This window comes from Ctenopharyngodon idella, chromosome 4, assembly GCF_019924925.1.
Source record: "Ctenopharyngodon idella isolate HZGC_01 chromosome 4, HZGC01, whole genome shotgun sequence".
Taxonomy (NCBI): domain Eukaryota; kingdom Metazoa; phylum Chordata; class Actinopteri; order Cypriniformes; family Xenocyprididae; genus Ctenopharyngodon; species Ctenopharyngodon idella.
In genome coordinates, this window is record NC_067223.1 from 18,190,738 (window position 1) to 18,215,509 (window position 24,772).

The 24,772-nt window shown below is 45.5% G+C and overlaps 1 protein-coding gene and 37 non-coding genes across 38 annotated transcripts in view; 17 read left to right on the plus strand and 21 right to left on the minus strand.

The window, feature by feature from the left end:
- The window catches only part of LOC127510588 (gastrula zinc finger protein XlCGF8.2DB-like), a 445,238-nt gene that overhangs the window by 328,654 nt on the left and 91,812 nt on the right, over window positions 1-24,772 (minus strand). The gene's annotated exons all lie outside the window — the stretch shown is intronic.
- Window positions 4,615-4,685, plus strand: trnaf-gaa (transfer RNA phenylalanine (anticodon GAA)). Its single transcript has one exon. It is a non-coding gene; the product is annotated as a tRNA-Phe (tRNA).
- On the plus strand, window positions 5,042-5,113 carry trnaq-cug (transfer RNA glutamine (anticodon CUG)). The gene has a single exon. It is a non-coding gene; the product is annotated as a tRNA-Gln (tRNA).
- Window positions 5,576-5,649, minus strand: trnat-ugu (transfer RNA threonine (anticodon UGU)). The gene has a single exon. It is a non-coding gene; the product is annotated as a tRNA-Thr (tRNA).
- Window positions 6,234-6,307, minus strand: trnat-cgu (transfer RNA threonine (anticodon CGU)). The gene has a single exon. It is a non-coding gene; the product is annotated as a tRNA-Thr (tRNA).
- Window positions 6,879-6,952, minus strand: trnat-agu (transfer RNA threonine (anticodon AGU)). Its single transcript has one exon. It is a non-coding gene; the product is annotated as a tRNA-Thr (tRNA).
- Window positions 8,403-8,485, plus strand: trnal-cag (transfer RNA leucine (anticodon CAG)). Its single transcript has one exon. It is a non-coding gene; the product is annotated as a tRNA-Leu (tRNA).
- trnar-acg (transfer RNA arginine (anticodon ACG)) lies at window positions 8,606-8,678 on the plus strand. The gene has a single exon. It is a non-coding gene; the product is annotated as a tRNA-Arg (tRNA).
- trnam-cau (transfer RNA methionine (anticodon CAU)) lies at window positions 8,899-8,972 on the plus strand. Its single transcript has one exon. It is a non-coding gene; the product is annotated as a tRNA-Met (tRNA).
- trnae-cuc (transfer RNA glutamic acid (anticodon CUC)) lies at window positions 9,319-9,390 on the plus strand. The gene has a single exon. It is a non-coding gene; the product is annotated as a tRNA-Glu (tRNA).
- trnay-gua (transfer RNA tyrosine (anticodon GUA)) lies at window positions 9,467-9,553 on the minus strand. The gene is given in 2 exon segments: window positions 9,467-9,502; window positions 9,517-9,553. It is a non-coding gene; the product is annotated as a tRNA-Tyr (tRNA).
- Window positions 9,747-9,818, plus strand: trnad-guc (transfer RNA aspartic acid (anticodon GUC)). Its single transcript has one exon. It is a non-coding gene; the product is annotated as a tRNA-Asp (tRNA).
- trnag-ucc (transfer RNA glycine (anticodon UCC)) lies at window positions 9,916-9,987 on the minus strand. The gene has a single exon. It is a non-coding gene; the product is annotated as a tRNA-Gly (tRNA).
- On the minus strand, window positions 10,417-10,531 carry LOC127511592 (U5 spliceosomal RNA). The gene has a single exon (XR_007930095.1). It is a non-coding gene; the product is annotated as a U5 spliceosomal RNA (small nuclear RNA).
- trnar-ucu (transfer RNA arginine (anticodon UCU)) lies at window positions 12,091-12,179 on the minus strand. The gene is given in 2 exon segments: window positions 12,091-12,126; window positions 12,143-12,179. It is a non-coding gene; the product is annotated as a tRNA-Arg (tRNA).
- On the minus strand, window positions 12,271-12,344 carry trnat-ugu (transfer RNA threonine (anticodon UGU)). The gene has a single exon. It is a non-coding gene; the product is annotated as a tRNA-Thr (tRNA).
- trnat-cgu (transfer RNA threonine (anticodon CGU)) lies at window positions 12,929-13,002 on the minus strand. The gene has a single exon. It is a non-coding gene; the product is annotated as a tRNA-Thr (tRNA).
- On the minus strand, window positions 13,575-13,648 carry trnat-agu (transfer RNA threonine (anticodon AGU)). The gene has a single exon. It is a non-coding gene; the product is annotated as a tRNA-Thr (tRNA).
- On the plus strand, window positions 15,101-15,183 carry trnal-cag (transfer RNA leucine (anticodon CAG)). The gene has a single exon. It is a non-coding gene; the product is annotated as a tRNA-Leu (tRNA).
- trnar-acg (transfer RNA arginine (anticodon ACG)) lies at window positions 15,304-15,376 on the plus strand. The gene has a single exon. It is a non-coding gene; the product is annotated as a tRNA-Arg (tRNA).
- trnam-cau (transfer RNA methionine (anticodon CAU)) lies at window positions 15,597-15,670 on the plus strand. Its single transcript has one exon. It is a non-coding gene; the product is annotated as a tRNA-Met (tRNA).
- On the plus strand, window positions 16,017-16,088 carry trnae-cuc (transfer RNA glutamic acid (anticodon CUC)). The gene has a single exon. It is a non-coding gene; the product is annotated as a tRNA-Glu (tRNA).
- Window positions 16,165-16,251, minus strand: trnay-gua (transfer RNA tyrosine (anticodon GUA)). The gene is given in 2 exon segments: window positions 16,165-16,200; window positions 16,215-16,251. It is a non-coding gene; the product is annotated as a tRNA-Tyr (tRNA).
- trnad-guc (transfer RNA aspartic acid (anticodon GUC)) lies at window positions 16,445-16,516 on the plus strand. The gene has a single exon. It is a non-coding gene; the product is annotated as a tRNA-Asp (tRNA).
- Window positions 16,614-16,685, minus strand: trnag-ucc (transfer RNA glycine (anticodon UCC)). The gene has a single exon. It is a non-coding gene; the product is annotated as a tRNA-Gly (tRNA).
- On the minus strand, window positions 17,115-17,229 carry LOC127511593 (U5 spliceosomal RNA). Its single transcript, XR_007930096.1, has one exon. It is a non-coding gene; the product is annotated as a U5 spliceosomal RNA (small nuclear RNA).
- trnar-ucu (transfer RNA arginine (anticodon UCU)) lies at window positions 18,789-18,877 on the minus strand. Its single transcript is given in 2 exon segments — window positions 18,789-18,824; window positions 18,841-18,877. It is a non-coding gene; the product is annotated as a tRNA-Arg (tRNA).
- trnat-ugu (transfer RNA threonine (anticodon UGU)) lies at window positions 18,969-19,042 on the minus strand. Its single transcript has one exon. It is a non-coding gene; the product is annotated as a tRNA-Thr (tRNA).
- On the minus strand, window positions 19,627-19,700 carry trnat-cgu (transfer RNA threonine (anticodon CGU)). Its single transcript has one exon. It is a non-coding gene; the product is annotated as a tRNA-Thr (tRNA).
- On the minus strand, window positions 20,273-20,346 carry trnat-agu (transfer RNA threonine (anticodon AGU)). The gene has a single exon. It is a non-coding gene; the product is annotated as a tRNA-Thr (tRNA).
- On the plus strand, window positions 21,797-21,879 carry trnal-cag (transfer RNA leucine (anticodon CAG)). The gene has a single exon. It is a non-coding gene; the product is annotated as a tRNA-Leu (tRNA).
- trnar-acg (transfer RNA arginine (anticodon ACG)) lies at window positions 22,000-22,072 on the plus strand. The gene has a single exon. It is a non-coding gene; the product is annotated as a tRNA-Arg (tRNA).
- Window positions 22,293-22,366, plus strand: trnam-cau (transfer RNA methionine (anticodon CAU)). The gene has a single exon. It is a non-coding gene; the product is annotated as a tRNA-Met (tRNA).
- trnae-cuc (transfer RNA glutamic acid (anticodon CUC)) lies at window positions 22,713-22,784 on the plus strand. Its single transcript has one exon. It is a non-coding gene; the product is annotated as a tRNA-Glu (tRNA).
- trnay-gua (transfer RNA tyrosine (anticodon GUA)) lies at window positions 22,861-22,947 on the minus strand. Its single transcript is given in 2 exon segments — window positions 22,861-22,896; window positions 22,911-22,947. It is a non-coding gene; the product is annotated as a tRNA-Tyr (tRNA).
- On the plus strand, window positions 23,141-23,212 carry trnad-guc (transfer RNA aspartic acid (anticodon GUC)). The gene has a single exon. It is a non-coding gene; the product is annotated as a tRNA-Asp (tRNA).
- Window positions 23,312-23,383, minus strand: trnag-ucc (transfer RNA glycine (anticodon UCC)). Its single transcript has one exon. It is a non-coding gene; the product is annotated as a tRNA-Gly (tRNA).
- Window positions 23,813-23,927, minus strand: LOC127511594 (U5 spliceosomal RNA). Its single transcript, XR_007930097.1, has one exon. It is a non-coding gene; the product is annotated as a U5 spliceosomal RNA (small nuclear RNA).

The window sequence follows — 24,772 nt, forward strand, 5'->3', positions numbered from 1 at the left end:
TTAATTTGATTTTGAAAACTTCTCATTTAACATTTTATTCAATTTAATATTCATTGCTGTTCTGTTGGCATGATTGTAAAATAAAAACAAATTGGCAAGTGATTGCTTTTTGACTTACTTACATATAGCACAATATTTCATCAGTACACTGCAACAATATAACACTTGTGTATAAAAACATAATTTGTACATTTTGTTATTTCTGTGACAGACATTTTTCAGCATATTAGTTACTATTTTATGGGTTGCATCTTTGTTCATTACAAATAACAGATTTGCAAGTGTTTTGTTTGAATGTAACCTAAAAAATGCTTAATCAGTACAATAATATAACAACTACTAAATAACAGTAACACAGTTCCATTGGTATGTTTTGTTTTATATGAAAGAATATCAAAAAACACAACAAAGTACATATGTATATTTGATTAAACTTGGAACAGTATGCATTCAAAAAAAATTGTTTATTTAATGAAATTAAAAATATTACAAAAAGTTGTCTTTAGCTGGATTCGAAGTTAGGCAGTGCGTCAGTCTCATAATCTGAAAGATGTGAGTTCTAGCCTCACATGGGGCAGGGTGGTGCTTTTTGGTGCACGAGAGCGTTTAGATGAAAGCGCGGTTTTCTTTATTCCCTTTCATGTGATTGTCCATTTCTCCTGGGGCCAAAAGGCTCTTCAGCTCCTCTGGAGGGGAGATGGCATGACATTCTGAGAAAATCTGTGTTATTTCAAGTAGTTTACCTGAATCTCATTAAATGAAATTGCATTCAATTTTATAGCGTCCTTTTATGGGAGGAGAGTATTTAAATGAATCACGCAACACAATTTACTAAATGTTTGTGCTCGTCAATTTACTTGTAATTGCGCCGTTATTTAACGCCCAAAAAAAGCATGTCTTAACCCATTTTGCGACATAGCTGCAACTGTTGCTGCTAGGAGGAAGTAGCTGGAACAGCAACAGCCTTGATTGTGGGATCCATGGAGGGAGAGGAGGAAATGGAGGAACAATACCCGCCTGGTTGTCAGGGCAACAGTCAGCTGAACCTTGAGTACCTGGAAGAGGGACAAAGGCAGGAACTTCTACAGTGCCTCCCAGCCCAACTCTTTATGGAGACACCTGGCAGAACAGACGTGATCCAGCATCACATCACTCTCAAAGATCCCAAACCTATTCGTCAGCCAGTATTTCAGGTCGCAGAGAGACTTCTGCCAGTTATGAAGGAAGAGTTGAAGACCATGCAGAGTCTTGGTGTGATCGAACCTTCAACCAGTGAATGGAGCAATCCAATTGTTCTAGTGCCTAAGAAGGATGGCAGTCCTCGATTCTGTCTGGACTTCCGCAAGCTCAATAGTGTGAGCAAATTTGACCCGTATCCCATGCCAGGGGTGGACGAGTTAGTGGAGAGTCTTGGAAGAGCAAAGTATCTCACCACACTTGACCTCTGCAAAGGATATTGGCAGGTCCCACTAAGTCCAGAGAGTAAGGAGATGACTGCATTTAAAACACCCTTTGAACATTTTCAGTTCTGTGTCCTTCCCTTTGCGCTTCATGGAGCTCCAGTTACCTTCCAAAGGATGATGGACCAGATCCTCCATGGGACTGAGAAGTTTGCTGCTGCATACTTAGATGACATCACTTTCAGTCAAAATTGGCAGGAGTGTCTGGGTCATCTGAAAGACGTGCTGTTGAGAATTAAGAATGCTGGTCTAACCATCCGCCCAGACAAATGCACCCTAGCTAGGACTGAGACACAATACCTAGTGTATGTGCTGGGTCATGGCGTAATACGTCTACAGGTGAGGAAAGTGGAGGCCATCAAGAATGCAGAATTGCCGGTGACCAAGAAACAGGTCCGTTCTTTCCTAGGACTTATGGAATGGTACAGGCACTTCACCCTTACTGATTTAACTAAAAAAGAAAAGCCGAATAAAATTAACTGGACTCATGACTGTGAGAAGGCTTTCCAGGACCCAATGGACTCCTTATGCACAGAACCTGTTTTACAGAGTCCAGACTTTGAAAAGACTTTTACTGTGCCGACATATGCTTCTGAGCATGGCATTGGGACTGTACTGCTTCAGGAAGGTCAAGGGCAGCTCCAACCAATTGCCTACATCAGCAGAAAGCTCCTTTCATGTGAATCCAGGAATTCTACAGTTGAGAAAAAGTGCCTGGCAATTAAATGGGCATTAGACTCTTTAAGATACTACCTGGTGGAACGCAAATTCAAACTTGAGACTGATCACAGGGCATTAGTCTGGCTGGGCCGAATGAGGGACACAAATGCCCGTATCTTCAGATGGTTTTTAGCCATCCAGCCATTTGAATTTGAAATGTTGTACAAAACTGGGTCACAAAGTTGTACAGCAGATTACCTCTCTAGGACACTCTCAGGTGTCTGAGAAATGTCACAGGTTAACCTGTTGACTCTATAAACTTGGACTTACAAACATACAACCATTTCACTTGTACTGTGCATTGCCGGCAAAATTTACATCTGTGTACACGTTGGAGTTTTTCTTTTGTTTCGTCTAAATTTGTTACTGCTGTGTTTTGTTCTAGTTTACAACTCTTTTTAGTTTGTTTTCTTAAAGTTTGCCACTATTTGTCTAAAATAACAAAATTCCAGAACACACAATAATTCATGTAATATTTACCTTTATTTTTCCACAGATGTTCCACAAACGTTGTTGCAGTTAAACTTCCCGGATCACACTCTGTACAACCAAATCCATAATCTAGGTAAAACTGCTTTTTAAAGCAACTGCCACATCACTTCCTGTGGAAGCTACCATTTTGGTGTGATGTCAGAGGGGGGAGATTTTAGAAACAGTAGTTTTTGTCATATAATTTGCTGATAAACTCTTTCTCTGTTAATGGTTGTTGTATTAGCTGTTTGGAAGGTTTAAGCGTTGTGTTCGGTGTTTATTTTATTTAATTTCATTGTTATAAACTTTTTAGTTGGTTTCTGTTATAATGGTATGCCTTGTAGGTGGGGCTCCAGCCTATAAATAGGCTTGCTAGCTGAACGCATTCAGTTCTGATTGTGGATATACTGAGCATACTGAGCAGTGTTGCAAACTCAGGCCATCTGGTTTAGCCAAAATTAGCACATTGTTGCTGTTTTGTTTTCTTTTTGTACAGTTTTTTTTTAATCTATTTTTGTTTTCTCCTGCACTGTAAATATTTTTGCACCTTCCAATAAAACACCATTTTTGGGTTATGCATCAACTTTTTGTACAGCACATCATTTCCCTTTTCCACTCCAACTGGTCGGTTAAATTATATAATAAATCATGATTAAATTCTTTAAATGATAAATGTATTATAAATGAATAAAATGACAAAAACACAAGAAAAAAAAACGCAAATATATGCTCCTTTGAAGCTACACACATCTACACAGGTCGCTACAATTTATATCTACTAGTTTATTGAAACCTGTTTTTTTTTTTTTTTTTTCTCACACTCTTTGGTGTTTCTTTGTGAAACCAGGCATCGGCATGTTGATGACGTTTTGGGGGTATTTGCCCACTCAGATGAAATTGTATAATCAAATACAACCCTGCATTGTACCTTCAAAGGCTCTGTCACAAATACATACAATGGTCTAACTTTGATATGCCTGCCAATGCTGCATTGTTCTTTAGGTCGGACCCAACATGCCTCCTAAAATGGTTTTACATTCAAACGTCTATAATTAACAAATGATCTTGAAAATAAGTATCATTGATTATCATGATTACACTTTATTACAGTGTAACTATACATTTAAGTACTAAGTAATATTAATTAACAACATCTACATACTATATAACTAGGGTTATGGTTTGTTTTAGAGGTACTTTTATTTATTTCTTTTTTTACTTACTCTAGGGTCACTCGGGTTGTGCAGTGTTCTCCTCTCCATTTCCTGCTCTGGTTTAACTCTCTGGAGTCGGAAAACGCACTGGCGCGTTTTACAGGATTTTTTTCACATTGCAGCAAAACAGACTTAAAATACTCCGTCATTTTTTGTCATAGAGACATAAGTAATATATCAATTGAAACTATAGAGTATATTCTTTTATTTGTGTACACTCCGAGTAAAAACAAAATGTTGTGCTTTTTGCCTGCACCTACAAGGAACGTTACAGGGTGAGTACTCCCAAACAACCTTCATTACAACTTCAGTTTGTTTTTGCACAAAAAGTGCATCACAATGTGTCTTGTCATTGTTTTTGTCAACGTGTTTTGGCGATGCTCATTGTGTCTTGGGCAATGCAAAAACAGCCATGTTTGTGGACAGGCAGCAGCAAAAAGGCGGTCGGTGTTGTTGGTCTAGGGGTATGATTCTTGCTTAGAGTGCGAGAGATCACAGGTTCAAATCCCAGACGAGCCCGTGCTTCGGCTCAGGTTTTAATCTCGCCAGCCTGATTAGTGTTACGGACAATCAGGATATTTCTGGGAAATTGGGCAGCAAGCCCCGTCGTAGTGAGGCTGGTTAGCTCAGTTGGTTAGAGCGTGGTGCTAATAACGCCAAGGTTCGCGGGTCCAGCGTTTCGCTCTCTGGGGACCTTCAAGCTGTGCGCTTCTCACAAGTGACCAGTGGTCTCACAAAAATAACCGCTGGCCAATAGCTCAGTTGGGAGAGCGTTAGACTGAAGATCTAAAAGTCCCTGGTTCGATCCCAGGTTTCGGCAGGGAAGCCGCCGCTGTATATTTTTGGTCGAGGGGTCCAGTGACCAAACGCCTCCACCTAGCCACATTGCTGCCCGCCTCTCGGATGTACTGCTCAGAGAGTGATGGTGTAATGTTTAGCACGCTGGACTTTGAATCCAGTGATCCAAGTTCAAATCTCGGTGGAGCCTTTTTTTTATCTCTTTGCGGCAGGGGGAGAAATACAGAGGCGTTGCGCAACTGCTAACGTAACTGTAAAGAGGCGGTGAAATTGGCATTCTCAAAGCGAATCGGGGAAACATGGGCTTAAACGGCAAAGCCTTTACTGGCTCTTTGCTATGCCGCTTCTAGGCTGAATGACCTCATCCTCCAGGGCTGAGGTTCCATGGTGTAATGGTTAGCACTCTGGACTCTGAATCCAACAATCTGAGTTCAAATCTCGGTGGGATCTGCTTTTGCCACGAATGTGAGCAGGACCCCGTCCAAAAAACCTTTTCGTCAGCAGCGAGCCTCAAGAGCTCATCTAGGCAGTGTCCCATCGTGCCGTAAAAGTGCAGACTATCCCATTAGGGAAGTGAGCGTAAAAGGGCAGGGCCCCAGCTGGAGTACTCTATGATTGGACTTGGGTGTGCCCAATAAGGGATATAAGCAGAACATGAAGGGTAGCTTTCTGAAGTAGTTTGTGGACCCCAGGTTTAAGCACACGCTTGTCTTACAAAGACAAGCGAGCAAAAGAGGCTAACCACGACTCTGGTGGGACTCGAACCCACAACCTTTGAATACCTCCATTCGCAACCTAGAAGTCCAATGCGCCACAGAGCCACGCTTCAAGGCGTTTCTTAGATTTCCAGTTTGGTGCAGATATGCACTGCTGGCCGTGCAAAGATTTTCATATGTGAAAAGTGTGCGGCATAGGCACTGCTGGGATTTGAACCCAGGATCTCCTGTTTACAAGACAGGCGCTTTGACCAACTAAGCCACAGCACCAGGTCTAAAGCCTGGTGCAAATTGGTCGGTATAAAAAGTTTAAAAGAGGTAGCCCGAAAATAGCTGATTACATCATGAAAGAGGTCCCTTAGAGGTTACGGGATTACTTCCAAAACCTGAGGGACATTCAGGCCTCTGTTGAAGGATGAGGGAATATCTGAAATCGTTTCCTTTTGGATCTAAACTCTCAATACTTGTGTCTCAAATGTTTCTGGAACCTCCAGTTACAATCCATCTAAATGCTGTCTCAGCTAGGAGAAATGGAAAGCAATTTTTGCTATGCTTTCAGCTGATCTGATATTTTAAGCATTTGTCTGACTCACAAAGACTCCTGAGTAAAAGAGACCATTCACGACTCTGATGGGACTCAAACCCACAACCTTGGAACACCTCCAGTCGCATCCTAGAAGTCCAGTGTGCTATCCGTTGCGCCACAGCGCCGTAAAAAGGCGCACTTCAAGCAACTATCACGTGTGCAGCACTTCTTAGTTTTCCAGTTTTGTGCCGACGCACACTGTTCGGCACGCGAAGACTTTCATATGTGAATATATATTAAAACGCAACACTCCCATGTCCTGTGGCCTAGGCACTGCTGGGATTTGAACCCAGGATCTCCTGTTTACGAGACAGGCGCTTTGACCAACTAAGCCACAGCGCCCGTTGCTAAGCAAGGTGCAATTTAAAAGTCTGAAAGAGGTAGCAAATAGCTGATTACATCATGAAAGAGGTCCCTTAGAGGTATGAGGATTATTTCCAAAACATAACGGGGCGTTCAGGCCTCAAGGGGATGTCTGAACTCATTTGATTTTGGCTCTACACTCTCAATACTCGTATCTCAAATGTTTCTTGAGCTTTCTACTGATTTTGGCCTAAGCCAGGGGCATTCCAAACATACTTAAAGCCTGTCTGCACCACCTTTTTTTGTTTGTTTGTTATCTTTCTCATTTGAAACAGGTGAATTAACTAATTGACTGATTAGTAACGTACTCTCTGATCTGACTGTGCTGTGTCCAATAAGGATAACAAGGAAAAAATGTGCTTCTGAAAAAAGTCTGAAAGAGCCAGGTTGAAGCAAATGTCTGTCTTGCAAAGGGACACCATTCGTGACTCTGGCGGGAGTCAGCAACAACCTTTTTAAGGTTTTTACCACCTAGAAGTCCAGGCTGTCTGTCCTGCAGAGACTTTTATATCCGAAAAGCTGGAACGACTAATCCTACAAGCCACAGGTTAGGCACTGCTGGGATTCGAACCCAGGATCTCCTGTTTACTAGACAGGCGCTTTAACCATCTAAGCCACAGCGCCAGGTACTGACCCTGGTTCAACACATCAGGAAAATAGCTGATTACATCATGGAATAGGTCGTTTTGAGGTTCGAGGATTATTTCCAAAACCTGAAACGTGTGCAGGCTTCTGTTCAGGGATAAGGGAATATCTCAGATCATTTTATTTTGGATCTAAACTCTCAATACTCGTGGTCTCAAATGTTTTGTCAACCTCCAGTTACAGTACATCTAAACGCTGTCTCAGCTAGGAGAAATGGAAGGCCATTTTTGCCAGGTTGGTAGCAAACAATAGGTAGTAGCAGATTTTGGTCTAGGCTAGTGGTTTTCGAAACACTGGCAAGATGTGGTATATTCTGTCATGACAAACCTGGAATAAATCTGTTTAGGTGGCAGTGAAATGATTGCTCTAGGTGTCAGGGCAGAAATTAAAATACATAATAGAATATAGAGAAATCCTGTCTTTTTATGATGCCCTCTGAATTACATATTTTTGTTCATGCAGAAGCTGACAACAGAAAATATTTACTGCATTTCAGAATAAACCTTTCTGATTAATTTCCTTTGAAAATGTTTTGAAGAGGATGAGGGTTTCATTGATTTGTTGGGAGAGGAAGCCACAGTGGCAAATCTTGTGGCATCAGATGACTTAGTCCTTTCAGGTCCACCAGTTTTACCAGCTGCACCGCTGCCCTGTGTCCAGGCTCCTTCAGCTGCACTACTGCCCAGCATTCAGGTTCTGCCAGCTGCACCTCTGCCCGGTGCCTAGGTTCCACCCGCTGCACCACTGCCCTGTGTCCCGGCTCCGCCAGTACCCAGTGTCCAGACTCCTTCAGCTACACCACTGCCCTGTGTCCCGGCTTCGCCAGCTGCACCTCTGACCGGCGCCCAGGTTCAACCTGCTGCACCGCTGTCCTATGTCCAGACTCCTTCAGCTGCACTCCTGCCCAGCATTCAGGTTCCACCAGCTGCACCGCTGCCCTGTGTCCAGGCTCCACCAGTGCCCACTGAACATGAGAAAATAACACACTTGTTTCTGTGTGATACAATCATTTTGCTCTCTTGGTTGGCTCTGTTCTTTTCTTTAACTTCCAGCCATATTTAATGGTTAAAGTATTATACTGTGCACTTTTTGTCTTATATTATTATTATTATTATTATTATTATAGAAAAGTTTATGTGTAGAGGAAACAATATTAAGTAAAATACCAAAATGTGTATATGTGAGTATGTATAAGGATATGTATGCATACACTATAATACATATGGGAATATATAATAAATATTAAACAACAATAAACTATTATATATATATTTATATACACTACCCGTCAAAAGTTTTTGAACTGTAAGATTTTTAAATGTTTTTAAAAGCTCACCTGCTCACGCGGGGCTGAGCGGTGAAGCACTAGCTTCCAGAGCATCTGCCATTCGGTGGAGCTCCAAAAATACTGCTCACCCTCAGCTCTCGTGTCAGGATGGCCGAGCGGTCTAAGGCGCTGCGTTCAGGTCGCAGTCTCCCCTGGAGGCGTGGGTTCGAATCCCACTTCTGACAATGCTAACCTTTGGCTGTGGGCTCAAGCTAGAGTCTTTAACCCTTTGACAAGTTGATATTAAACCTTAACAAAAGCACTGCCACGCATTACACGACCACGAGAGGAATGCTATGGCCGGTGGGCCAGTGGCGCAATGGATAACGCGTCTGACTACGGATCAGAAGATTCTAGGTTCGACTCCTGGCTGGCTCGATCTGCTTCTTTGTCAGCCCATGGCAGTTTTATTATTTCATTTTTTCTTTCTCTTCCCTTCTTCGTTGGACTATTGTTCCCCAGCTTGAACGCAGCGCCTTAGACTGCTCGGCCATCCTGACACGAGGGCTGAGGGTGAGCAGTATTTTTGGAGCTCCACCGAACGGCAGATGATCTGGAAGCTAGTGCTGAGCACAGCCGAAGCACAGCCAAAGCGCATGCCTCGTTGGCGCAGTTAGGCAGCGCGTCAGTCTCATAATCTGAAGGTCGTGAGTTCGAGCCTCACACGGGGCAGGGTGGTTCCTTTTGGCACACGAGAGCCTTTAGACGAAAGAGCGCTTTCCTTTATTCAAAAGGCTCTTCGGCTCCTCTCTAGGGCAGACAGCATGAGATTCTGAGAAAATCCATGTCATTTCAAGTAGTTTCCCTGAATCTCGGCGGGCCTCTCCTTGTTATGTTTCGCAAGCTGATTTGTTTTTATGGCAGATTGTGGTGTTGTTAGGATAGTCTTACAGAGCACGGGACAGTTTCACGGCGGAAGAAGTGTGATTCAGGGTCAGACGCTCTCTCCTCTCCAGGAGGAAGTTACAAGCCTCAGTGCTCTTGCTTGAGCGGTTGCAGCGAACTCAGGTAGCATACTTCCCTGGTGGTCTAGTGGTTAGGATTCGGCGCTCTCACCGCCGCGGCCCGGGTTCGATTCCCGGTCAGGGAATGCACTTTTACCTTCCAGTGGTAGAGCTTCCAAAACTTAGGCGCGGCCAAGAAAGCGTTTGCGTGTGAAAAAGGCCTCCTTCGAGCCGGAGTCGAACCAGCGACCTAAGGATTGCCAACTCTCCACCTACAGTCCTCCGCTCTACCAGCTGAGCTATCGAAGGCACGCAGTTGGGGAAAGGAACCACAACCTATCAGGTTGCTGCAGCTCCACTGCTGGCTAAAAATGCTTCTGCCGCAGACAGACGCGCTGGCTGTTCGACAAGGGAAGCGAAGACAAGCCGAGCTTCCCATACCGCTAGACCATATGGGACCTTCGGCAAGCGTCGGTCGGGCTTGACGGACAGCCTCTACAGCTCCTCGTTAGTATAGTGGACAGTATCTCCGCCTGTCACGCGGAAGACCGGGGTTCGATTCCCCGACGGGGAGACCTTTGCTGATACCCAAGGACCCACACAAACTTTTTTTTTTGCTCCAGCAAGGGCTCGCGGACGACCGCTTTAAGGTCAGCTTGAGCCAAAAGCAATGCGTTGGCCGGGAATCGAACCCGGGTCAACTGCTTGGAAGGCAGCTATGCTCACCACTATACCACCAACGCAGGCGCTTTTGTGCAGTCAGCGAAGGAACTGAAACGCTCTTTGTTTGGACCCGGCACAGAAAAGAACACGTGAACTTTTTTTATTGACCTGACCTACCCAAGCTCTCCGTTAAAAACAAACAAGCTCTACCACATAATAACACATTTTATTCAGCCACTTCATGTTTAATATTATGATATGATTTGACAAGTGCATTTAACAGATGACACTTCCAACAAAAAACATGTGCAGCTGGTTTGTAAAAGGAGTTTGTATGCACAGTTTGGCTGAGATTTCGTTGCATTTGCACCATTCTGAACAGCAGGCGCCTTTGCCGCTCCAGCAAAGGCGGCAAATACGGACAACCTCCTTCCGCTCGGCGTTGGCAGAAGGCCCGACCACGGGGGACAAGCGCAAACGTGCTCACTCTGCTTTTAACGCTCTTGTGCGGCTCTGCCGTAAGCAGAGCCCCCAAAAATACAGAACACTCGCAAACGTTCCCCTCCACGGAAATCTTTAGTAAAAGGCGAAAGATTTATGCGACAATGAAGAGAAACTCGAGCTGTACCTCCGCCCCCTTGGGCCTGCGTGCTCCCTCTACTACACCGCTCTGCTCACCGAGGGTAATCTAGGATGCAAACTCCTGCCAGCACGCTTTTCATCAGCTGGTCGCTTGCTGGTCCTCGTGCAGTTTTTTCAACGGGAGCGACGGCCAGCCTCTGCAGCTCCTCGTTAGTATAGTGGACAGTTGTTGTGAACAACAGTCAAGATGGCATTCCAGGGACCAGTTTACGACAGGGCCCCTCTCTAACTGCTGGTGTGTAAGAAGATGTGCCACACTGTGATTGGATCTTTGGTGAATGAACATGAACAAGTGTTCAGCAGCATCAGATAAGATGTTAGGACAACTACCAGACACCTCTTCCAGAGCAGGAAGGGGAACCTTCTGCACCCACCAAAACCAAGGAGAGGACTTCTCATTGGACGACACATTGACTCTAACCACCAAACTCATTCCTAAGATTTAGGCAAGGACTGCCATAAAAATTCCTTCAGGACCCCCTGGATGGAGCAGCAGTGACTGAAATAAAGAGAGGCCACAGAGATCTATCTAAATCCATTCATACCTAAGTTTGGAGGCCTTAATTTGATCGAAACTGCATCACATCCACTCCATCTTCATGCAAAGCACAGTTTATGTTAATGGTTACTGACTGTTAAAACAACAGGTCATGGGACGGTCCTGTTAACAGATAAACAAATGCATGGACGATGATTTAACCATTTCATATTGTGTTTGGTGTCTATCTGTTCCCTACGATGCCTTTAATAGTTTGAAAGAGGTTTGGTAAAGAAATAATGCATGGGTAAAATGTTAAAGACACTATTTTAACACTGTACTTTTTGCTATGCAAATGAGTTCCACACTAGGGTGGGCAACACCGGGGCTGCTTCCGATAACAGTGGCCAATCACACTCCAGGATCGGCAAGGCGCCACATTTCAATCTGCTCCTCATTAGAAAGGGATAAATATGTCCCCCGGGTAGACACACCCTTGTTCTGCTTTTCCAGCTCGACGGGGAAGGAGACATTAACAGACACCCCACGTCCTGAGTTTCTGACCTGACGAGGAAAGAGACTACAAGACGGTTAAGGTGAAGCTTTCGCGGGCAAAACCTTTTACATTGCTTTCAGCTGCACTCTAACCTGAAACGTGTGCAGGCTTCTGTTCAGGGATAAGGGAATATCTCAGATCATTTCATTTTGGATCTAAACTCTCAACACTCGTGGTCTCAAATGTTTTGTCAACCTCCAGTTACAGTACATCTAAACGCTGTCTCAGCTAGGAGAAATGGAAGGCCATTTTTGCCAGGTAGGTAGCCAACAATAGGTAGTAGCAGATTTTGGCCTAAGCTAGTGGTTTTCGAACCATTCTTGTTATCTCCCTTATGTAAAACAGGTGAATTGAGCTAATTGGTAGAGTACTCTATGATTGGACTTGGGTGTGCCCAATAAGGGATATAAGCAGAACATGAAGGGTAGCTTTCTGAAGTAGTTTGTGGACCCCAGGTTTAAGCACACGCTTGTCTTACAAAGACAAGCGAGCAAAAGAGGCTAACCACGACTCTGGTGGGACTCGAACCCACAACCTTTGAATACCTCCATTCGCAACCTAGAAGTCCAATGCGCTATCCATTGCGCCACAGAGCCACGCTTCAAGGCGTTTCTTAGATTTCCAGTTTGGTGCAGATATGCACTGCTGGCCGTGCAAAGATTTTCATATGTGAAAAGTGTGCGGCATAGGCACTGCTGGGATTTGAACCCAGGATCTCCTGTTTACAAGACAGGCGCTTTGACCAACTAAGCCACAGCACCAGGTCTAAAGCCTGGTGCAAATTGGTCGGTATAAAAAGTTTAAAAGAGGTAGCCCGAAAATAGCTGATTACATCATGAAAGAGGTCCCTTAGAGGTTACGGGATTACTTCCAAAACCTGAGGGACATTCAGGCCTCTGTTGAAGGATGAGGGAATATCTGAAATCGTTTCCTTTTGGATCTAAACTCTCAATACTTGTGTCTCAAATGTTTCTGGAACCTCCAGTTACAATCCATCTAAATGCTGTCTCAGCTAGGAGAAATGGAAAGCAATTTTTGCTATGCTTTCAGCTGATCTGATATTTTAAGCATTTGTCTGACTCACAAAGACTCCTGAGTAAAAGAGACCATTCACGACTCTGATGGGACTCAAACCCACAACCTTGGAACACCTCCAGTCGCATCCTAGAAGTCCAGTGTGCTATCCGTTGCGCCACAGCGCCGTAAAAAGGCGCACTTCAAGCAACTATCACGTGTGCAGCACTTCTTAGTTTTCCAGTTTTGTGCCGACGCACACTGTTCGGCACGCGAAGACTTTCATATGTGAATATATATTAAAACGCAACACTCCCATGTCCTGTGGCCTAGGCACTGCTGGGATTTGAACCCAGGATCTCCTGTTTACGAGACAGGCGCTTTGACCAACTAAGCCACAGCGCCCGTTGCTAAGCAAGGTGCAATTTAAAAGTCTGAAAGAGGTAGCAAATAGCTGATTACATCATGAAAGAGGTCCCTTAGAGGTATGAGGATTATTTCCAAAACATAACGGGGCGTTCAGGCCTCAAGGGGATGTCTGAACTCATTTGATTTTGGCTCTACACTCTCAATACTCGTATCTCAAATGTTTCTTGAGCTTTCTACTGATTTTGGCCTAAGCCAGGGGCATTCCAAACATACTTAAAGCCTGTCTGCACCACCTTTTTTTGTTTGTTTGTTATCTTTCTCATTTGAAACAGGTGAATTAACTAATTGACTGATTAGTAACGTACTCTCTGATCTGACTGTGCTGTGTCCAATAAGGATAACAAGAAAAAAAATGTGCTTCTGAAAAAAGTCTGAAAGTGCCAGGTTGAAGCAAATGTCTGTCTTGCAAAGGGACACCATTCGTGACTCTGGCGGGAGTCAGCAACAACCTTTTTAAGGTTTTTACCACCTAGAAGTCCAGGCTGTCTGTCCTGCAGAGACTTTTATATCCGAAAAGCTGGAACGACTAATCCTACAAGCCACAGGTTAGGCACTGCTGGGATTCGAACCCAGGATCTCCTGTTTACTAGACAGGCGCTTTAACCATCTAAGCCACAGCGCCAGGTACTGACCCTGGTTCAACACATCAGGAAAATAGCTGATTACATCATGGAATAGGTCGTTTTGAGGTTCGAGGATTATTTCCAAAACCTGAAACGTGTGCAGGCTTCTGTTCAGGGATAAGGGAATATCTCAGATCATTTTATTTTGGATCTAAACTCTCAATACTCGTGGTCTCAAATGTTTTGTCAACCTCCAGTTACAGTACATCTAAACGCTGTCTCAGCTAGGAGAAATGGAAGGCCATTTTTGCCAGGTTGGTAGCAAACAATAGGTAGTAGCAGATTTTGGTCTAGGCTAGTGGTTTTCGAAACACTGGCAAGATGTGGTATATTCTGTCATGACAAACCTGGAATAAATCTGTTTAGGTGGCAGTGAAATGATTGCTCTAGGTGTCAGGGCAGAAATTAAAATACATAATAGAATATAGAGAAATCCTGTCTTTTTATGATGCCCTCTGAATTACATATTTTTGTTCATGCAGAAGCTGACAACAGAAAATATTTACTGCATTTCAGAATAAACCTTTCTGATTAATTTCCTTTGAAAATGTTTTGAAGAGGATGAGGGTTTCATTGATTTGTTGGGAGAGGAAGCCACAGTGGCAAATCTTGTGGCATCAGATGACTTAGTCCTTTCAGGTCCACCAGTTTTACCAGCTGCACCGCTGCCCTGTGTCCAGGCTCCTTCAGCTGCACTACTGCCCAGCATTCAGGTTCTGCCAGCTGCACCTCTGCCCGGTGCCTAGGTTCCACCCGCTGCACCACTGCCCTGTGTCCCGGCTCCGCCAGTACCCAGTGTCCAGACTCCTTCAGCTACACCACTGCCCTGTGTCCCGGCTTCGCCAGCTGCACCTCTGACCGGCGCCCAGGTTCAACCTGCTGCACCGCTGTCCTATGTCCAGACTCCTTCAGCTGCACTCCTGCCCAGCATTCAGGTTCCACCAGCTGCACCGCTGCCCTGTGTCCAGGCTCCACCAGTGCCCACTGAACATGAGAAAATAACACACTTGTTTCTGTGTGATACAATCATTTTGCTCTCTTGGTTGGCTCTGTTCTTTTCTTTAACTTCCAGCCATATTTAATGGTTAAAGTATTATACTGTGCACTTTTTGTCTTATATTATTATTATTATTATTATTATTATAGAAAAGTTTATGTGTAGAGGAAACAATATTAAGTAAAATACCAAAATGTGTATATGTGAGTATGTATAAGGATATGTATGCATACACTATAATACATATGGGAATATATAATAAATATTAAACAACAATAAACTATTATATATATATATTTATATACACTACCCGTCAAAAGTTTTTGAACTGTAAGATTTTTAAATGTTTTTAAAAGCTCACCTGCTCACGCGGGGCTGAGCGGTGAAGCACTAGCTTCCAGAGCATCTGCCATTCGGTGGAGCTCCAAAAATACTGCTCACCCTCAGCTCTCGTGTCAGGATGGCCGAGCGGTCTAAGGCGCTGCGTTCAGGTCGCAGTCTCCCCTGGAGGCGTGGGTTCGAATCCCACTTCTGACAATGCTAACCTTTGGCTGTGGGCTCAAGCTAGAGTCTTTAACCCTTTGACAAGTTGATATTAAACCTTAACAAAAGCACTGCCACGCATTACACGACCACGAGAGGAATGCTATGGCCGGTGGGCCAGTGGCGCAATGGATAACGCGTCTGACTACGGATCAGAAGATTCTAGGTTCGACTCCTGGCTGGCTCGATCTGCTTCTTTGTCAGCCCATGGCAGTTTTATTATTTCATTTTTTCTTTCTCTTCCCTTCTTCGTTGGACTATTGTTCCCCAGCTTGAACGCAGCGCCTTAGACTGCTCGGCCATCCTGACACGAGGGCTGAGGGTGAGCAGTATTTTTGGAGCTCCACCGAACGGCAGATGATCTGGAAGCTAGTGCTGAGCACAGCCGAAGCACAGCCAAAGCGCATGCCTCGTTGGCGCAGTTAGGCAGCGCGTCAGTCTCATAATCTGAAGGTCGTGAGTTCGAGCCTCACACGGGGCAGGGTGGTTCCTTTTGGCACACGAGAGCCTTTAGACGAAAGAGCGCTTTCCTTTATTCAAAAGGCTCTTCGGCTCCTCTCTAGGGCAGACAGCATGAGATTCTGAGAAAATCCATGTCATTTCAAGTAGTTTCCCTGAATCTCGGCGGGCCTCTCCTTGTTATGTTTCGCAAGCTGATTTGTTTTTATGGCAGATTGTGGTGTTGTTAGGATAGTCTTACAGAGCACGGGACAGTTTCACGGCGGAAGAAGTGTGATTCAGGGTCAGACGCTCTCTCCTCTCCAGGAGGAAGTTACAAGCCTCAGTGCTCTTGCTTGAGCGGTTGCAGCGAACTCAGGTAGCATACTTCCCTGGTGGTCTAGTGGTTAGGATTCGGCGCTCTCACCGCCGCGGCCCGGGTTCGATTCCCGGTCAGGGAATGCACTTTTACCTTCCAGTGGTAGAGCTTCCAAAACTTAGGCGCGGCCAAGAAAGCGTTTGCGTGTGAAAAAGGCCTCCTTCGAGCCGGAGTCGAACCAGCGACCTAAGGATTGCCAACTCTCCACCTACAGTCCTCCGCTCTACCAGCTGAGCTATCGAAGGCACGCAGTTGGGGAAAGGAACCACAACCTATCAGGTTGCTGCAGCTCCACTGCTGGCTAAAAATGCTTCTGCCGCAGACAGACGCGCTGGCTGTTCGACAAGGGAAGCGAAGACAAGCCGAGCTTCCCATACCGCTAGACCATATGGGACCTTCGGCAAGCGTCGGTCGGGCTTGACGGACAGCCTCTACAGCTCCTCGTTAGTATAGTGGACAGTATCTCCGCCTGTCACGCGGAAGACCGGGGTTCGATTCCCCGACGGGGAGACCTTTGCTGATACCCAAGGACCCACACAAACTTTTTTTTTTGCTCCAGCAAGGGCTCGCGGACGACCGCTTTAAGGTCAGCTTGAGCCAAAAGCAATGCGTTGGCCGGGAATCGAACCCGGGTCAACTGCTTGGAAGGCAGCTATGCTCACCACTATACCACCAACGCAGGCGCTTTTGTGCAGTCAGCGAAGGAACTGAAACGCTCTTTGTTTGGACCCGGCACAGAAAAGAACACGTGAACTTTTTTTATTGACCTGACCTACCCAAGCTCTCCGTTAAAAACAAACAAGCTCTACCACATAATAACACATTTTATTCAGCCACTTCATGTTTAATATTATGATATGATTTGACAAGTGCATTTAACAGATGACACTTCCAACAAAAAACATGTGCAGCTGGTTTGTAAAAGGAGTTTGTATGCACAGTTTGGCTGAGATTTCGTTGCATTTGCACCATTCTGAACAGCAGGCGCCTTTGCCGCTCCAGCAAAGGCGGCAAATACGGACAACCTCCTTCCGCTCGGCGTTGGCAGAAGGCCCGACCACGGGGGACAAGCGCAAACGTGCTCACTCTGCTTTTAACGCTCTTGTGCGGCTCTGCCGTAAGCAGAGCCCCCAAAAATACAGAACACTCGCAAACGTTCCCCTCCACGGAAATCTTTAGTAAAAGGCGAAAGATTTATGCGACAATGAAGAGAAACTCGAGCTGTACCTCCGCCCCCTTGGGCCTGCGTGCTCCCTCTACTACACCGCTCTGCTCACCGAGGGTAATCTAGGATGCAAACTCCTGCCAGCACGCTTTTCATCAGCTGGTCGCTTGCTGGTCCTCGTGCAGTTTTTTCAACGGGAGCGACGGCCAGCCTCTGCAGCTCCTCGTTAGTATAGTGGACAGTTGTTGTGAACAACAGTCAAGATGGCATTCCAGGGACCAGTTTACGACAGGGCCCCTCTCTAACTGCTGGTGTGTAAGAAGATGTGCCACACTGTGATTGGATCTTTGGTGAATGAACATGAACAAGTGTTCAGCAGCATCAGATAAGATGTTAGGACAACTACCAGACACCTCTTCCAGAGCAGGAAGGGGAACCTTCTGCACCCACCAAAACCAAGGAGAGGACTTCTCATTGGACGACACATTGACTCTAACCACCAAACTCATTCCTAAGATTTAGGCAAGGACTGCCATAAAAATTCCTTCAGGACCCCCTGGATGGAGCAGCAGTGACTGAAATAAAGAGAGGCCACAGAGATCTATCTAAATCCATTCATACCTAAGTTTGGAGGCCTTAATTTGATCGAAACTGCATCACATCCACTCCATCTTCATGCAAAGCACAGTTTATGTTAATGGTTACTGACTGTTAAAACAACAGGTCATGGGACGGTCCTGTTAACAGATAAACAAATGCATGGACGATGATTTAACCATTTCATATTGTGTTTGGTGTCTATCTGTTCCCTACGATGCCTTTAATAGTTTGAAAGAGGTTTGGTAAAGAAATAATGCATGGGTAAAATGTTAAAGACACTATTTTAACACTGTACTTTTTGCTATGCAAATGAGTTCCACACTAGGGTGGGCAACACCGGGGCTGCTTCCGATAACAGTGGCCAATCACACTCCAGGATCGGCAAGGCGCCACATTTCAATCTGCTCCTCATTAGAAAGGGATAAATATGTCCCCCGGGTAGACACACCCTTGTTCTGCTTTTCCAGCTCGACGGGGAAGGAGACATTAACAGACACCCCACGTCCTGAGTTTCTGACCTGACGAGGAAAGAGACTACAAGACGGTTAAGGTGAAGCTTTCGCGGGCAAAACCTTTTACATTGCTTTCAGCTGCACTCTAACCTGAAACGTGTGCAGGCTTCTGTTCAGGGATAAGGGAATATCTCAGATCATTTCATTTTGGATCTAAACTCTCAACACTCGTGGTCTCAAATGTTTTGTCAACCTCCAGTTACAGTACATCTAAACGCTGTCTCAGCTAGGAGAAATGGAAGGCCATTTTTGCCAGGTAGGTAGCCAACAATAGGTAGTAGCAGATTTTGGCCTAAGCTAGTGGTTTTCGAACCATTCTTGTTATCTCCCTTATGTAAAACAGGTGAATTGAGCTAATTGGTAGAGTACTCTATGATTGGACTTGGGTGTGCCCAATAAGGGATATAAGCAGAACATGAAGGGTAGCTTTCTGAAGTAGTTTGTGGACCCCAGGTTTAAGCACACGCTTGTCTTACAAAGACAAGCGAGCAAAAGAGGCTAACCACGACTCTGGTGGGACTCGAACCCACAACCTTTGAATACCTCCATTCGCAACCTAGAAGTCCAATGCGCTATCCATTGCGCCACAGAGCCACGCTTCAAGGCGTTTCTTAGATTTCCAGTTTGGTGCAGATATGCACTGCTGGCCGTGCAAAGATTTTCATATGTGAAAAGTGTGCGGCATAGGCACTGCTGGGATTTGAACCCAGGATCTCCTGTTTACAAGACAGGCGCTTTGACCAACTAAGCCACAGCACCAGGTCTAAAGCCTGGTGCAAATTGGTCGGTATAAAAAGTTTAAAAGAGGTAGCCCGAAAATAGCTGATTACATCATGAAAGAGGTCCCTTAGAGGTTACGGGATTACTTCCAAAACCTGAGGGACATTCAGGCCTCTGTTGAAGGATGAGGGAATATCTGAAATCGTTTCCTTTTGGATCTAAACTCTCAATACTTGTGTCTCAAATGTTTCTGGAACCTCCAGTTACAATCCATCTAAATGCTGTCTCAGCTAGGAGAAATGGAAAGCAATTTTTGCTATGCTTTCAGCTGATCTGATATTTTAAGCATTTGTCTGACTCACAAAGACTCCTGAGTAAAAGAGACCATTCACGACTCTGATGGGACTCAAACCCACAACCTTGGAACACCTCCAGTCGCATCCTAGAAGTCCAGTGTGCTATCCGTTGCGCCACAGCGCCGTAAAAAGGCGCACTTCAAGCAACTATCACGTGTGCAGCACTTCTTAGTTTTCCAGTTTTGTGCCGACGCACACTGTTCGGCACGCGAAGACTTTCATATGTGAATATATATTAAAACGCAACACTCCCATGTCCTGTGGCCTAGGCACTGCTGGGATTTGAACCCAGGATCTCCTGTTTACGAGACAGGCGCTTTGACCAACTAAGCCACAGCGCCCGTTGCTAAGCAAGGTGCAATTTAAAAGTCTGAAAGAGGTAGCAAATAGCTGATTACATCATGAAAGAGGTCCCTTAGAGGTATGAGGATTATTTCCAAAACATAACGGGGCGTTCAGGCCTCAAGGGGATGTCTGAACTCATTTGATTTTGGCTCTACACTCTCAATACTCGTATCTCAAATGTTTCTTGAGCTTTCTACTGATTTTGGCCTAAGCCAGGGGCATTCCAAACATACTTAAAGCCTGTCTGCACCACCTTTTTTTGTTTGTTTGTTATCTTTCTCATTTGAAACAGGTGAATTAACTAATTGACTGATTAGTAACGTACTCTCTGATCTGACTGTGCTGTGTCCAATAAGGATAACAAGAAAAAAAATGTGCTTCTGAAAAAAGTCTGAAAGTGCCAGGTTGAAGCAAATGTCTGTCTTGCAAAGGGACACCATTCGTGACTCTGGCGGGAGTCAGCAACAACCTTTTTAAGGTTTTTACCACCTAGAAGTCCAGGCTGTCTGTCCTGCAGAGACTTTTATATCCGAAAAGCTGGAACGACTAATCCTACAAGCCACAGGTTAGGCACTGCTGGGATTCGAACCCAGGATCTCCTGTTTACTAGACAGGCGCTTTAACCATCTAAGCCACAGCGCCAGGTACTGACCCTGGTTCAACACATCAGGAAAATAGCTGATTACATCATGGAATAGGTCGTTTTGAGGTTCGAGGATTATTTCCAAAACCTGAAACGTGTGCAGGCTTCTGTTCAGGGATAAGGGAATATCTCAGATCATTTTATTTTGGATCTAAACTCTCAATACTCGTGGTCTCAAATGTTTTGTCAACCTCCAGTTACAGTACATCTAAACGCTGTCTCAGCTAGGAGAAATGGAAGGCCATTTTTGCCAGGTTGGTAGCAAACAATAGGTAGTAGCAGATTTTGGTCTAGGCTAGTGGTTTTCGAAACACTGGCAAGATGTGGTATATTCTGTCATGACAAACCTGGAATAAATCTGTTTAGGTGGCAGTGAAATGATTGCTCTAGGTGTCAGGGCAGAAATTAAAATACATAATAGAATATAGAGAAATCCTGTCTTTTTATGATGCCCTCTGAATTACATATTTTTGTTCATGCAGAAGCTGACAACAGAAAATATTTACTGCATTTCAGAATAAACCTTTCTGATTAATTTCCTTTGAAAATGTTTTGAAGAGGATGAGGGTTTCATTGATTTGTTGGGAGAGGAAGCCACAGTGGCAAATCTTGTGGCATCAGATGACTTAGTCCTTTCAGGTCCACCAGTTTTACCAGCTGCACCGCTGCCCTGTGTCCAGGCTCCTTCAGCTGCACTACTGCCCAGCATTCAGGTTCTGCCAGCTGCACCTCTGCCCGGTGCCTAGGTTCCACCCGCTGCACCACTGCCCTGTGTCCCGGCTCCGCCAGTACCCAGTGTCCAGACTCCTTCAGCTACACCACTGCCCTGTGTCCCGGCTTCGCCAGCTGCACCTCTGACCGGCGCCCAGGTTCAACCTGCTGCACCGCTGTCCTATGTCCAGACTCCTTCAGCTGCACTCCTGCCCAGCATTCAGGTTCCACCAGCTGCACCGCTGCCCTGTGTCCAGGCTCCACCAGTGCCCACTGAACATGAGAAAATAACACACTTGTTTCTGTGTGATACAATCATTTTGCTCTCTTGGTTGGCTCTGTTCTTTTCTTTAACTTCCAGCCATATTTAATGGTTAAAGTATTATACTGTGCACTTTTTGTCTTATATTATTATTATTATTATTATTATTATAGAAAAGTTTATGTGTAGAGGAAACAATATTAAGTAAAATACCAAAATGTGTATATGTGAGTATGTATAAGGATATGTATGCATACACTATAATACATATGGGAATATATAATAAATATTAAACAACAATAAACTATTATATATATATTTATATACACTACCCGTCAAAAGTTTTTGAACTGTAAGATTTTTAAATGTTTTTAAAAGCTCACCTGCTCACGCGGGGCTGAGCGGTGAAGCACTAGCTTCCAGAGCATCTGCCATTCGGTGGAGCTCCAAAAATACTGCTCACCCTCAGCTCTCGTGTCAGGATGGCCGAGCGGTCTAAGGCGCTGCGTTCAGGTCGCAGTCTCCCCTGGAGGCGTGGGTTCGAATCCCACTTCTGACAATGCTAACCTTTGGCTGTGGGCTCAAGCTAGAGTCTTTAACCCTTTGACAAGTTGATATTAAACCTTAACAAAAGCACTGCCACGCATTACACGACCACGAGAGGAATGCTATGGCCGGTGGGCCAGTGGCGCAATGGATAACGCGTCTGACTACGGATCAGAAGATTCTAGGTTCGACTCCTGGCTGGCTCGATCTGCTTCTTTGTCAGCCCATGGCAGTTTTATTATTTCATTTTTTCTTTCTCTTCCCTTCTTCGTTGGACTATTGTTCCCCAGCTTGAACGCAGCGCCTTAGACTGCTCGGCCATCCTGACACGAGGGCTGAGGGTGAGCAGTATTTTTGGAGCTCCACCGAACGGCAGATGATCTGGAAGCTAGTGCTGAGCACAGCCGAAGCACAGCCAAAGCGCATGCCTCGTTGGCGCAGTTAGGCAGCGCGTCAGTCTCATAATCTGAAGGTCGTGAGTTCGAGCCTCACACGGGGCAGGGTGGTTCCTTTTGGCACACGAGAGCCTTTAGACGAAAGAGCGCTTTCCTTTATTCAAAAGGCTCTTCGGCTCCTCTCTAGGGCAGACAGCATGAGATTCTGAGAAAATCCATGTCATTTCAAGTAGTTTCCCTGAATCTCGGCGGGCCTCTCCTTGTTATGTTTCGCAAGCTGATTTGTTTTTATGGCAGATTGTGGTGTTGTTAGGATAGTCTTACAGAGCACGGGACAGTTTCACGGCGGAAGAAGTGTGATTCAGGGTCAGACGCTCTCTCCTCTCCAGGAGGAAGTTACAAGCCTCAGTGCTCTTGCTTGAGCGGTTGCAGCGAACTCAGGTAGCATACTTCCCTGGTGGTCTAGTGGTTAGGATTCGGCGCTCTCACCGCCGCGGCCCGGGTTCGATTCCCGGTCAGGGAATGCACTTTTACCTTCCAGTGGTAGAGCTTCCAAAACTTAGGCGCGGCCAAGAAAGCGTTTGCGTGTGAAAAAGGCCTCCTTCGAGCCGGAGTCGAACCAGCGACCTAAGGATTGCCAACTCTCCACCTACAGTCCTCCGCTCTACCAGCTGAGCTATCGAAGGCACGCAGTTGGGGAAAGGAACCACAACCTATCAGGTTGCTGCAGCTCCACTGCTGGCTAAAAATGCTTCTGCCGCAGACAGACGCGCTGGCTGTTCGACAAGGGAAGCGAAGACAAGCCGAGCTTCCCATACCGCTAGACCATATGGGACCTTCGGCAAGCGTCGGTCGGGCTTGACGGACAGCCTCTACAGCTCCTCGTTAGTATAGTGGACAGTATCTCCGCCTGTCACGCGGAAGACCGGGGTTCGATTCCCCGACGGGGAGACCTTTGCTGATACCCAAGGACCCACACAAACTTTTTTTTTTTTGCTCCAGCAAGGGCTCGCGGACGACCGCTTTAAGGTCAGCTTGAGCCAAAAGCAATGCGTTGGCCGGGAATCGAACCCGGGTCAACTGCTTGGAAGGCAGCTATGCTCACCACTATACCACCAACGCGGGCGCTTTTGTGCGGTCAGCGAAGGAACTGAAACGCTCTTTGTTTGGACCCGGCACAGAAAAGAACACGTGAACTTTTTTTATTGACCTGACCTACCCAAGCTCTCCGTTAAAAACAAACAAGCTCTACCACATAATAACACATTTTATTCAGCCACTTCATGTTTAATATTATGATATGATTTGACAAGTGCATTTAACAGATGACACTTCCAACAAAAAACATGTGCAGCTGGTTTGTAAAAGGAGTTTGTATGCACAGTTTGGCTGAGATTTCGTTGCATTTGCACCATTCTGAACAGCAGGCGCCTTTGCCGCTCCAGCAAAGGCGGCAAATACGGACAACCTCCTTCCGCTCGGCGTTGGCAGAAGGCCCGACCACGGGGGACAAGCGCAAACGTGCTCACTCTGCTTTTAACGCTCTTGTGCGGCTCTGCCGTAAGCAGAGCCCCCAAAAATACAGAACACTCGCAAACGTTCCCCTCCACGGAAATCTTTAGTAAAAGGCGAAAGATTTATGCGACAATGAAGAGAAACTCGAGCTGTACCTCCGCCCCCTTGGGCCTGCGTGCTCCCTCTACTACACCGCTCTGCTCACCGAGGGTAATCTAGGATGCAAACTCCTGCCAGCACGCTTTTCATCAGCTGGTCGCTTGCTGGTCCTCGTGCAGTTTTTTCAACGGGAGCGACGGCCAGCCTCTGCAGCTCCTCGTTAGTATAGTGGACAGTTGTTGTGAACAACAGTCAAGATGGCATTCCAGGGACCAGTTTACGACAGGGCCCCTCTCTAACTGCTGGTGTGTAAGAAGATGTGCCACACTGTGATTGGATCTTTGGTGAATGAACATGAACAAGTGTTCAGCAGCATCAGATAAGATGTTAGGACAACTACCAGACACCTCTTCCAGAGCAGGAAGGGGAACCTTCTGCACCCACCAAAACCAAGGAGAGGACTTCTCATTGGACGACACATTGACTCTAACCACCAAACTCATTCCTAAGATTTAGGCAAGGACTGCCATAAAAATTCCTTCAGGACCCCCTGGATGGAGCAGCAGTGACTGAAATAAAGAGAGGCCACAGAGATCTATCTAAATCCATTCATACCTAAGTTTGGAGGCCTTAATTTGATCGAAACTGCATCACATCCACTCCATCTTCATGCAAAGCACAGTTTATGTTAATGGTTACTGACTGTTAAAACAACAGGTCATGGGACGGTCCTGTTAACAGATAAACAAATGCATGGACGATGATTTAACCATTTCATATTGTGTTTGGTGTCTATCTGTTCCCTACGATGCCTTTAATAGTTTGAAAGAGGTTTGGTAAAGAAATAATGCATGGGTAAAATGTTAAAGACACTATTTTAACACTGTACTTTTTGCT